The 11,307-nt window shown below is 38.4% G+C and overlaps 1 long non-coding RNA gene across 1 annotated transcript; it reads right to left on the reverse strand.

The window, feature by feature from the left end:
- Positions 1 to 804: 804 nt before the first annotated feature.
- On the reverse strand, positions 805 to 9,502 carry LOC102497191 (uncharacterized). Its single transcript, XR_001370006.1, has 3 exons — positions 9,338 to 9,502; positions 1,304 to 1,378; positions 805 to 1,157 (listed from the first exon to the last, which is right to left on the reverse strand). It is a non-coding gene; the product is annotated as an uncharacterized LOC102497191 (long non-coding RNA).
- Between the last annotated feature and the right edge of the window lie 1,805 nt (positions 9,503 to 11,307).

Below are 11,307 nucleotides of genomic sequence, written 5' to 3' on the forward strand. Positions count from 1 at the left end.
ACACACAAAGCCCTTGCTCTTAATGAGGTGTTACTGAACTTGATACCATTCTGCTTTGAAAACCTTCTACCTTTATCAGAACTTCTTTCAAGTGAGATGAGACATTCCAACAAATCAATTTTTAAATGCTGAACTCACTTATATTATATGATACAAATGGTGAACATAGATTCCTACATGTATATGAATAGGAAATCCTTTATAGAAACTAATACAGATGCAGAATATTAACAAGTCAATTGGGAATAATTGCTTAAAGTAGTAAAATAGTAATCACTTTATTATTTTACATACAGTTTGGGAAGTCAGATTGTCTTCCCTATTCAAATATATTTTCAGGTTAAAATAACTTGGTAGAGAGGGCATGGTGGCACCCACCCTATGGCAAAAAATAACTTGGTAGATATTTTAAGTGGACTTTTTCATATAGAACTTCTAGGACCCTCCATAGAGTTTAGCCAAATATTTTACAAAGAGCAGGATACTGATAAATGTTTGCTGAGAAAAACAGAATTTATTAATCTTGTGGAAAAATTCATTCAACACTGGAGATTTAGAGGTTTTAAAACCCTTAACAATTTCATAATTTTTTATATTCCCTACATATATCAAAACAGTCTCGGACCACTGTAGATTGTTCATAACTTGGGAATTTGATAGTACTCCAACTACCCAAACTGAATGAAAATAAATGTAGGAACAAGTGCCACCAGGAACTCTGGGTGGTATGAATTGGAATGCTATGGAGAAGTTTCAACTCAGCATGCTCACATGCAATACTCAGAACTTACATTGGTTCCCTGTCCCACTGAGAATTAAATCTAAATTCATGATTCTTTTTCATTCATTTAAAATTTGAGGATCTACCATTTGGCATGCTCTCTCTCTGATTTCCTAATAGTTAGGGCATGGTAATAACACAATCCAATATAAATGTTTAAGATTAGTCAGGGGGAAAAAATTGTCAGGAGCAGTCATGGTGGTGAAGTGGCAATGCCACACTCTATCATCCTGAACCCACTTGGGAAAGATCCAGATTCATATCTGAGGTCTTCCTCTACTCATTGGATACACATGTCCATGCTCGTGATTCTGGCTGGCTGAGGCTAGGGATGGATTGTGACATGCAGACTCTATGTCTCTTGCTATTGCTCTCTCTGTTGGGAAAAAAATAAATAAATAATTTTTGAAAAATGTTTATCAGGAAAGCAACCTACAGTACTAGAATAGAGCCAGCCTCACTGCCGACTATAGGGAAAATCAAATTCTAATAACATTCTTATATCTCCAAGAGATACAATACCATTTAGCAGCAGTTCTGGAATCATCCATACTACACAGGGTTCAGCTGGACAGACTGACTCTGCATCCATCAACCCTAAACAAATAATAATATAAATTATTTTTGTCTCCATTTCCTATCAAGTTTGTCCACAAAACACCAGTGACTTAGTCATAAATGATAATTGCATAATCCTGAAAATTTAACCTATCTTATCTTGCTAAGGGGTCTTCTAGGTTTGTTTTTCAGACTCCTTGCTTTATCTGATAGTTTTCCATTAACCAAAAATAACTGAAAATCCCAACTACCATGATTTACCCAAGACCCCTTAACAGTGACCCAATGTGTTCAAACATCCAATGGATTGAGCAAAAATAGTGATGCAAAATGTCCTCATGCCTTCAGCTATTACAGACCCCCAAAATTCTAAGACCCCCATTAATACCAAAATCCGCAGATACTCATGTCCCTTATATAAAATGGTAGTATAATAGGCCTTCTGTATCCGTTGATACAAAATCCATTGTTACAGGACCTGTGGATATAGTGGGTTGACTGAATTTCCAGAAAACTGATTTCATCACACTCTGTTTCACACAGACTCCAATAGCAACACCTCTAACTACACTGAAGTAGGTCATTTGGCTTGGGTAACTCTTGACTTCCACAGTCATCACCTGCCTCTTGTCCACCCGGCCCTACATCCCAAATGAGAAGAGAACTTTGATCAATAAAGGAAAATATACATTTAAGATCTTTGATCTGCTTGTTATTTTTGCCATTTTACAAAAGCCAGTATGAATGAGAAGAGAATCATGGGCCATGACTGACAGGAATTAGTGACTGAAGTTCTGTGTAAGCCTGGTGTGGCCTTGAGCCAGCTCCATAAATCCCTTAGACTCAGTTTCCTCATACATAAAGATAAGAGTTAGTGTAAATGATCACTGAGTTCCCCTCCAGCTTTAAAATTCTAAGATTTTAAAATACTAGTTATCTCTCTTATGAGATTCCCTATTAACACACTCATTTACTAAATGACATTTTAATTTTGGCCTCAAGTGTTAGAGATTTTTACATGTTCAACAAATGGTACAATTCACTAGCTAAATGCTTCGGGTTTGATCATAAATTGCCAGAAGTCAGTTATAGCCCTGAGTCTGTGATGAGAAGACTGGGGATTTATAATTGAAACAGACAGCATGGCTTCTGGAGTGCCACTGGGGGAAAGGAAACGATTCCAAAATGAAACAGGCATTACTGGGTTTCTCAGAAAAATATCCCAAGTCACAGTGGCCAGCCTATTAGAAGCTCTACTCACTCTTGCCAGTTTTTCTAGTGACTGCTTTGTGTTATCATGGTCTCAAAAATTAGGGGTGTGTTTTCTTCTCTCTCTCCGTATTTTTTAACCAAGGGAAAACATGATGCATTTGGTCATCAAAAGCAATCCTTTCAGAGAGGGAATTCAGAGTGTGGTGGAAAGCAAATGCATGCCTGTTAAAGCCACAGTTATTCCCTCACTTGCCAGTCTCTGTTATTCCAGAAACAGCTGCTCTGAAGGTTGGCTGAGGTCTTGTTTAGAGAATCAATTAGCCAAAAAAGTTTGGGCCAGTGAAGAATGTCACTCAAGTATGGAAAGATTTGGAAAACACTTCTCCTTTTGTGTTTCCCGAGAGAAAACGTACCCCTGTTCTGCACAACTAATACACCATGTAACTTCACAAAGAAATGAATCAGTCTGAAATGGCTTTATGGATGACTTTATTATCAAAGAAGATGCTGACCAAACCAAAACTGGGGTCTGTACTCCAAAGAGTTATAGGAATAGATCATGGTTTTCAGGATTGCTTTGCTTTATTACCACTTTCTTTAAAAGAGTGAAATGTTAAAAAGATCTATGGCAGCTAAGCCTTTTAATTCACCTATTAAGAAGTATGTTTTAAGCATCAAGATATTACCTATACATATGAGGGGACTTAAAGGTTCATGAAAACAATTTAACTAAATTATGAGTTAATTTTGAGTCCAAAAAGATATCAAAATCCATGCACAATTCTCCCATAATACATGTTTTCCAAAAATTTTTTCAAGATCTCTTGGATAAAAGAGGCACACTTCAGAATATCTCCTTGATATCAATGCATACAGTACACATGTTTGTCTTTGAGGGAAAAAGCAAGGCTCATTCTAATTTCAAAATACTTAATTCTACACCTTTATCATCATCATTATTTTATCACTCTCCTATATGAGAAACCAATGAAATACACTTAAATGTAAATTGACAGCTATATGAAAAACAGTTTGGGGGATATTTACTCATAAATTATAAATGATACCTAAGAGGCCATTGTAATAATTCAAGCAAGAAATGACGAGAGACTGAGTGAAGTTTTGGTAGTAGGAATACGTCCCATATGGTAATTACCAATAATTTAAAACAACATTTTATTTCAAAGTTGCCTAGCTGCTTTCCTCAATAGGAACAGATGGCTTTAAATATATTTTACATTTCAAGAATTAAACACGTTTGGGAATATACTTCTTGTGGTAACTAAAGTCACATAATTGGGGTAGGTCATCAAAAGAGTAAATCTAGATAGAGCATGTGAAGACAGGAGAAGGGAAAGGAATAAAAGAGAAGAGTGGATGGGGACCACCATTAAGCATAAGAGCTATGTCGCTGGACTCCCACGTAGTCGACCGCGGTTCGCGTCCTGGACCTGGTGCCTTAAAATTCACGCCGGGCACGTGTGCGTGCGTGCCCAAGATCCCGAGAGGAGAATGGAGGAGAAGGGATTGCGGCATGGCCATCCCTCATGGGGGGTGATTTCTTGTCTCTTTCTGGCAAGAGCACACGCCCTATAGCAAAAACCTCTCCAAAAAATAAATAAATAAATAAATAAATAAATAAATAAAAGAGAAGAGGGGAGAAAAGAAAATGAGGGAGAGAAACATTAAAAAAATTATTTGAATACTTAAATTTCTAGATGCTGGGAAGTAGGGAAGTTTTCAGTGAACAAAAAGAATCTCTGCCTTCTTGGAACTTTCATGCTTTGTTTTTTTTTGTTTTGTTTTGTTTTTTGTTTTTTTCTTTTTTTGGAGAGGTTTTTGCTATAGGGCACATGTGCTCACCAGAAAGACAGAGAGAGACAGAGAGATAGAAAGCAAGAAATCTCCCCCGCAGGGGGGATGGCCACGCCGCAATCCCTTCTCCTCCATTCTCCTCTCGGGATCTTGGGCTCGCATGCACATGCGCCCAGTGTGAGTTTAAGTCACTGGGTCTGGAACTCAAACCGCAGTCGTCTACATGGGAGTCCAGTGACATAGCCATTACGCTCACTGCTGGTCCCAATGCTTTGTTTTAAATAAGCAAAATATATAGTACATCAGATGTTAACAAGTGTTTTAGAGAAAATTAAGCAGGAAATTGAGGTTAGAATGTGGAGGTGGTTGTGCTGCCAAACATGAGAGATACATAAAGTCTGAGAAGCTCATTTGATGGAACGGAGAGAATATAAAAGGCAGGTGTTCCAGGCAGAGGGTATAGCAAGTGCAGAAACCTACCCATAGAGCGGGCAGACTATTATGACTGGAGGGAGGATGAAGATAGCAAAGAGTGAAGTTATCAGATCGTGTTGGCTCTTGTTGGCCAAAATAAGAATTCTGGAAGCCAATGGAGAGTTTTCAGCAGAGCAATATCACTGTCTGCCTTCCATTTTACTAAGATCAATCTTGCTGCTGCTTTGGGGAGAAACTATAGGAAGACAAGAGTGACACAGGGACACTATTTTTAGGAGACAGTTGCAATAATCTGAGTTAAAGAATCAGAGTAACAGTAAAACTCACAGATAATTAAGTTCTAGAAATTTTTTAAATTTTAATTTTTTTTTTTTAGGTTTTTGCCATAGGGCACATGTGCTCAACAGAGATAGACAGAAAGAGCCAAAGTGAGAAATCAGCCCCCAGAGGGGATAGCCACACTGCAATCCCTTCTCCATTCTTCTCCTAGGGTTTTGTGCATTTTCAAGTTTCCAGATCCAGGACTCGAACTGCACTTGGCTATGTGAGTATCCAGCACTTTAACTATTATGCCACCTGTTGGTCTAAGTTCTGGAAATATTTTTAAGATAGCGCTACTAGGTTTTGCAGATAGATTGGATGTAGGGTATGAAAGGAGTGAGAGATAAGTTTGAGACAAGGAGGGAGAAACGAGTTGGAATAAGAGATCAGGGAAGTTTAGGGGAAGACAGGTCAGTCCAGACCTTTTTTTGATATGCCTATTAGATATCCATTTAGACTTGTCAAAGAGAGAACTGAAATTAGGACTCTGGAGAGAGCTAAGTCTAGGATTATAAATTTGAAAGTCATCAGCATAACTAAGATCATGAGACAGGGAAGATATTCAAGAAATGAATGTAGGGACCAGCAGATGGCTAATGGTTACATTGCTAGACTCCCACATGGTTGACTGTGGTTTGAGTCTCAGACCTGGCAGCTTAAAACTCATGCTAGGCACATGTGTGTGCGTGCCCAAAATCCCAAGAGGATAATGGAGAAGAAGGGACTGCAGCATGGCCATCTGCCCTGGGGGCTGATTTCTCTCTTTCTGTTTCTCTGTCTCTCTCTGTCTCTCTGGTGAGTGCCCTACAGCAAAAAAAAAGAAAGAAAGAAAAAGAAAGAAAGAAAGAAAGAAAGAAAGAAAGAAAGAAAGAAAGAAAGAAAGAAAGAAAGAAAGAAAGAAAGAAAGAAAGAAAGAAAAAGAAATGAAGGAATGTAGACAGAAATGAGAAGAAGCAAAGACAGAGGGTAGTCCTGAGGAACGATGGTGAGGAAGAATCAACCAAAACCCCAGACAGGGGACCGCTGGTGAGAGGTTCTAAAAGCTAAGTCAAGAATTTGAAAAAATACAGAGAGATTGATTTTGTCAAATTCAGATTAAGTCAAGTCAGATGAGGGCCGAGCTGTGTGACCCTGGCAGTCGGTTTGGGTAGATCAGATTTGATACAGAATAGATGTGATGCAAATAAAAGGTAGATTGTAGAGGTTTGGCGGGGGCCTAGGGAAGATAAATTAGATTCAAGTAGAATGAAAAAGCTTTTCTAAGAGTTTTACTATAAAGGTTGTTAACTGAGGAAGAAACAGGATTAAGAATTTTATAGATTTTCCTCACATCTTTGTCAGAGTTCTTTCAAGGTCTCCTTAGTCTTTTCCTGTAAGAGGAAACCATTCAGAACTCTTGATCACGTCTATGTCTATTGATCTTCTCTTTCTCAGGATGAAATAACCTGATTGAAGTGTTGAAGTGTAGCATCCCAGGTATTAACATATTAAGGCTTTATTTACAATTCGTCTTCTTTTTTTTTTTTTTTTTTTTTTGAGAGAGAGAGAGATTTAGCTATAGGGTACATATGCTCACCGGAGAGACAGACAGAAAGCAAGAAATCACCTCCCAAATGAGATGGCCACCCCACAATCTCTTCTTCTCCATTCTCCTCCTGGGATTTTGGGCACACATATACATGTGCCTGGCATGAGTTTCAAGCCGCCAGGTCCAGGACTCAAGCCACGTGCAAGTGCAGCATCTAAACCATTACACTGGCCCCTGCTTATTCCTCTTTTAAAGTGTTAGGCATTTTAAAGGAAATCAAATCTCTTCTGGAGTATAACCTCAAAAATGCATAATTTGTTTTAATTGGTCAATACTATAAGCTAAACGATGATTATTGTTTTTGATCCATTTAACAAATATTAACTGGGCTCCTGCCCTGTCACTGTGGAGATAATGCAAAGCTTTATTAGACAGAAATCTTTTCCTTAAAAGTCTGTAGTATATCAGAGGAGAGAAGACATATGTCGATATAACCATGCTATAAATATGTATTTGGGGACCAGCGGTTGGTGTAATGGCTATGTCACTGGACTCCCATGTAGTCGACCACAGTTTGAGTCCCAGACCCATGGGCTTAATCTTACGCCAGGCAGGTGTGCATCCGTGCCCAAGATCCTGAGAGGAGAATGGAGGAGAAAGGACTGCGGCATGGCCATCCCTCTGGGAGGTCATTTCTCACTTTCTGTCTCTCTGTCCCTGTCTTTCTGACAAGCGCATGTGCCCTATAGCAAAAAACTCTCCCCCCAAAAAAGGAAATACACACACACACATATACACACACATACATATATTCGTTTGTAAGATCGAAATCCTCTACAGCCAGGCTAATCTGATTTTGTTCTCATCACCCAGCTGAGAGCTAGGATGACTGAGGTGTTTAACAAGAGCTTTTCATTCCCCTTAGCCTCTTTTTTTTTTTTTCTCCACATCAATAAATCAAATACCATAATTTATATATATATATATATATATATATATATGTGTGTGTGTGTGTGTGTGTGTGTGTGTGTGATTCAGGGAGTGGCATATATTTAGATCTGAGTAATGACAAAGAGGAGTAAGACAGAATGACCAGATCAATTCAGAAAGGGGACGCTGTAACAGGTGCCTAGGAGATATCTGGCCACAGGAGATAGTACTTATAAGAGTGTACCCAGGAATTCTAGAGTCCTTTCTTGGTTTCATTTCCTAAGGATCCATTTTTCTACAAATCTTTCTGATCAGAGGAATCATTTTTCCAACTACCGAGGTAGAGCTTTGTAATACAAGTACTGAAGTAGTACTAGTTACACCAATAATCTTCTGCTATTTACTTAATTACATAATGCACGTCGAGTTGGAAATTACTGTGGGGTGAGAAATTGTGGCTTGGTTGCATGTGCAATCCTGGGAAACAGCTGCAGAAGCCTAGGGGAGCTTCACAAAGCCGATAAAGTGCCACCAATAATAGATCTTGCAAATGTCAACAATAGGGAAGTTTGCTCCTGCGCATGTCATAGAAAGTCCCTTTTCTGCAAAGCAACTGATATGTGTCTCTATGGAAAAACTGGGATGTTCAGGAAGGCCACTATTATACCAGTGGTTTGAAGTTTGAAATAAAACATAAACTTCCATTTTATAGAATTCATTACTTTTGGAATTAATTGTTAAATAATGTGGGGGCAGATGTCTGCCTACTAATTCATCTGCTCTATAGACTTAGCTTTCTTTAGCTATTAATTGGAGTAAAAGCTATGATACACACTAAAAAAATCTGTCAATTGGCTAAGAGATTAACATAGTGATGAAAGCTCATAATTTGAGTGTAAATTCTAATAGGCCCTAACAAATAGCAACCTCTGAATATTGAGATTGTCTTTTCCTTCAAGTCTTCACTCAAGGTCTCAGGAGAATAACATCTATCCTTAAATCACATTTACTTAACCACTCTCTTAAAATCTGTGCCTAACTACTAATCTAGGTTGTGAGAAGTTAGGACATGGGTTACCCTTAGCAGTAGGGTGGTTAGGAAAGAGGAAGGGGTGCATGATGAGAAAAACCACTAAGGTGACTTTTGTGTGTAGATTATGCTTCTTGAGCAGGGCGTTGGTTACCTGGGTATGTTCAATTTGATACATGTTATTCTCTCTCTCTTTCTCTCTCTCTCTCTCCCTCTGTGTGTGTGTGTGTGTGTGTGTAATAATAGTTCAATTTAAAAGGTTACAACAACTATGTTTGATGCTTAAATTTGCCTGAAAATAAATAGCACTATTGCATTTTAACAAAAAGATATTAGCCCAATAAAAAGTGCTATTGCATTTTAACAAAAGGGCCTTAGCCCAGTGAAATTTATACTTTACATTTCTTTTTAAGTTTCATTTCTTTCAGGAAAGTAACAAACAGAGAGATAGAGACAAGAACCCTCAACAAGGTTTCATGCTAGAATCCCTTCCTAGCCTTCCCAGTCAGCCAGGATCATGGGTGTGCATGCCAGAGTGTACAGGTTGACCAGAGAATCAAATCCACAAACTTCCATATGGATCCAGCTTCACTAGGAGCAGTGTGTTACCACGGCACTACTGAGCCAGCCCAACACCTTGCATTTTACAACATAACTGGGACAATGCAGGTATCAGAGTTTTACCAGAGAAAACAGAAACAGTGGTATAACATCTGAAGAGTTTTACCTCAAAGAATTGTCTCATGTGATTGTGAGGTCTGGCTGGGCAGGCCAGCAGGCTGGAACTCCTGGACAGGAGCTGACTCTGCAGTTGACAGGCAGAATTCCTTCTTCAGGAAAACCTCAGTTTTGCTTTTAGGTTCTTTCAACTGATTAGATGAGGCCTACATTATCAAGGATGGTCTCCTTTATGTAAAGCCAACAGAGTACAGATGTTAATGACATTTATGAGATAGCTTCACAGCAACATCTAGGTTAGCATTTGATTGAACAAAGGGGTATCATTGCTTAGCTATATTCGACCCCTCAAACTATCCATGATCATGAGTTATGTGAGGAGTATGGGGGACTAGATGAAATTCATTCTTCACATTATCAAAGCTATGTGGTCTCACTTAGTTTTGAGGATAGGAATATATAACATATCAAGTTACAGATGACAGGACACTTTTTCTGTTTATTATGTGCAGAAACTCAGTACTTCTAAGCCTCCCCCAGCATGACCCCTGAAGAGGAAATTCTTCATCCTTATTGTCTTAGATATGAATTACATTTAGAAAGGCTGAAGAAATCTGTTCAATCGTTTGGAGTGATAATAACATTCCAACAAGCAAGAATGTGTTTTATACCAGCATCAAAATTTGCCAGAATTTATGTGTTGCAAAAAATGAAAGGAGTTTGAATTTTAAAATTTCAATCTTGGCACATACATTTCTCCAACACGGCATGTAGGTTTTGCAAGTTTGCGGGGGCAGGGGTGGAGGAGGAGGGATCCACTTGGGAATGAATGTTACCAATAAGAAAAAAAAAAAAGGACAGAAGGTTCTGTGTAGGTCACCAACACATAAAAACAGACCAATACCCTCCTCCCCTTCTCCTCTGCCTCATCCTCTTCCTCCTCTTCTCAGTTTTTCTTAGACAGATTTCAAGCAAGGAGAGAGGATGCATCGCCATTTGGTAGAGCCCCCATCACAACAGTGCATTCCATCCCCAAATTCCTACCGTGTCAAGGCACCAGCTAAAGAGAACGTTTTTTCTTCCTTATTGTTTATCAGCTTCATATTACAGTAACAATTCTCTCTGAGTTGATAATGTAACCGTCACTTATAGCTATATACCATGTGTTAAGAACTAGTCTCAACATTCATCTATCCTCTCAATAGCTATGGGTAGTTACTCTTATTCTCCCATCTTATAATTGGGGAAACTGAGGCACAGAGAAAAAGGCAATTTGTTTCAGACCACATGATTACTAAGTGGCCTCACCAGGATTCAAATCCAAGCAGGCACCCTCCAGAGGCCAACCCTAAACCACCACACTAACTCCCTGGAATGCCCAGCAATACAATTGATACTGGGGCTCAGGTGAGAAAGCTATTGTTCTCAAAACCTATCAACTGCTAAAATATATTCCATTTTTTTCACCAACAGTTAAAACAGAACTTCTGTGAGATATTAACATACTCAAAAGTTTAAACCTGGTAATGAAGTCCACCCAAATGAAGGTTCTGAATGGACATTAATAATACCTATGAATCCATTGTGGAGCAATTCGTTTTGAGTTTTGAATGTGTAGGGCTCTATGTGACAAATGCAATTCAAAATATTTAAGTCTTTTATTTGGATTTCTGCCCATGGGGATTTACCTAGGAATGTCACTAGGTAAATAATTATCAGTTTCTTTATTCCAAAATACTTTGAAGCAAATAGGTAGGGCTTTTTTTTTTCCCAATCCATTAATTTCTATAGTTTATGAAAAGCTGTAGGATAAGATACTGTGAAAGAGAATTCCTAACTTGTTTTTGGTAAAATTCTATTTTTTTTCCAATATTTTGTCTCTCGACCAACAAAAAGAGCAGTGATAATATCTTTTCGGAGGCAAAATTGGTGTGGATTTTTTTTCCTCTTAGCAGAACTTTAGACTCTGAAGAAGTATTTTGGAATGCTTATTTAAAGAACAGCTAGATTCACTGCCAA

Source organism: Tupaia chinensis, unplaced genomic scaffold, assembly GCF_000334495.1.
Source record: "Tupaia chinensis unplaced genomic scaffold, TupChi_1.0 Scaffold000098_1, whole genome shotgun sequence".
Taxonomy (NCBI): domain Eukaryota; kingdom Metazoa; phylum Chordata; class Mammalia; order Scandentia; family Tupaiidae; genus Tupaia; species Tupaia belangeri.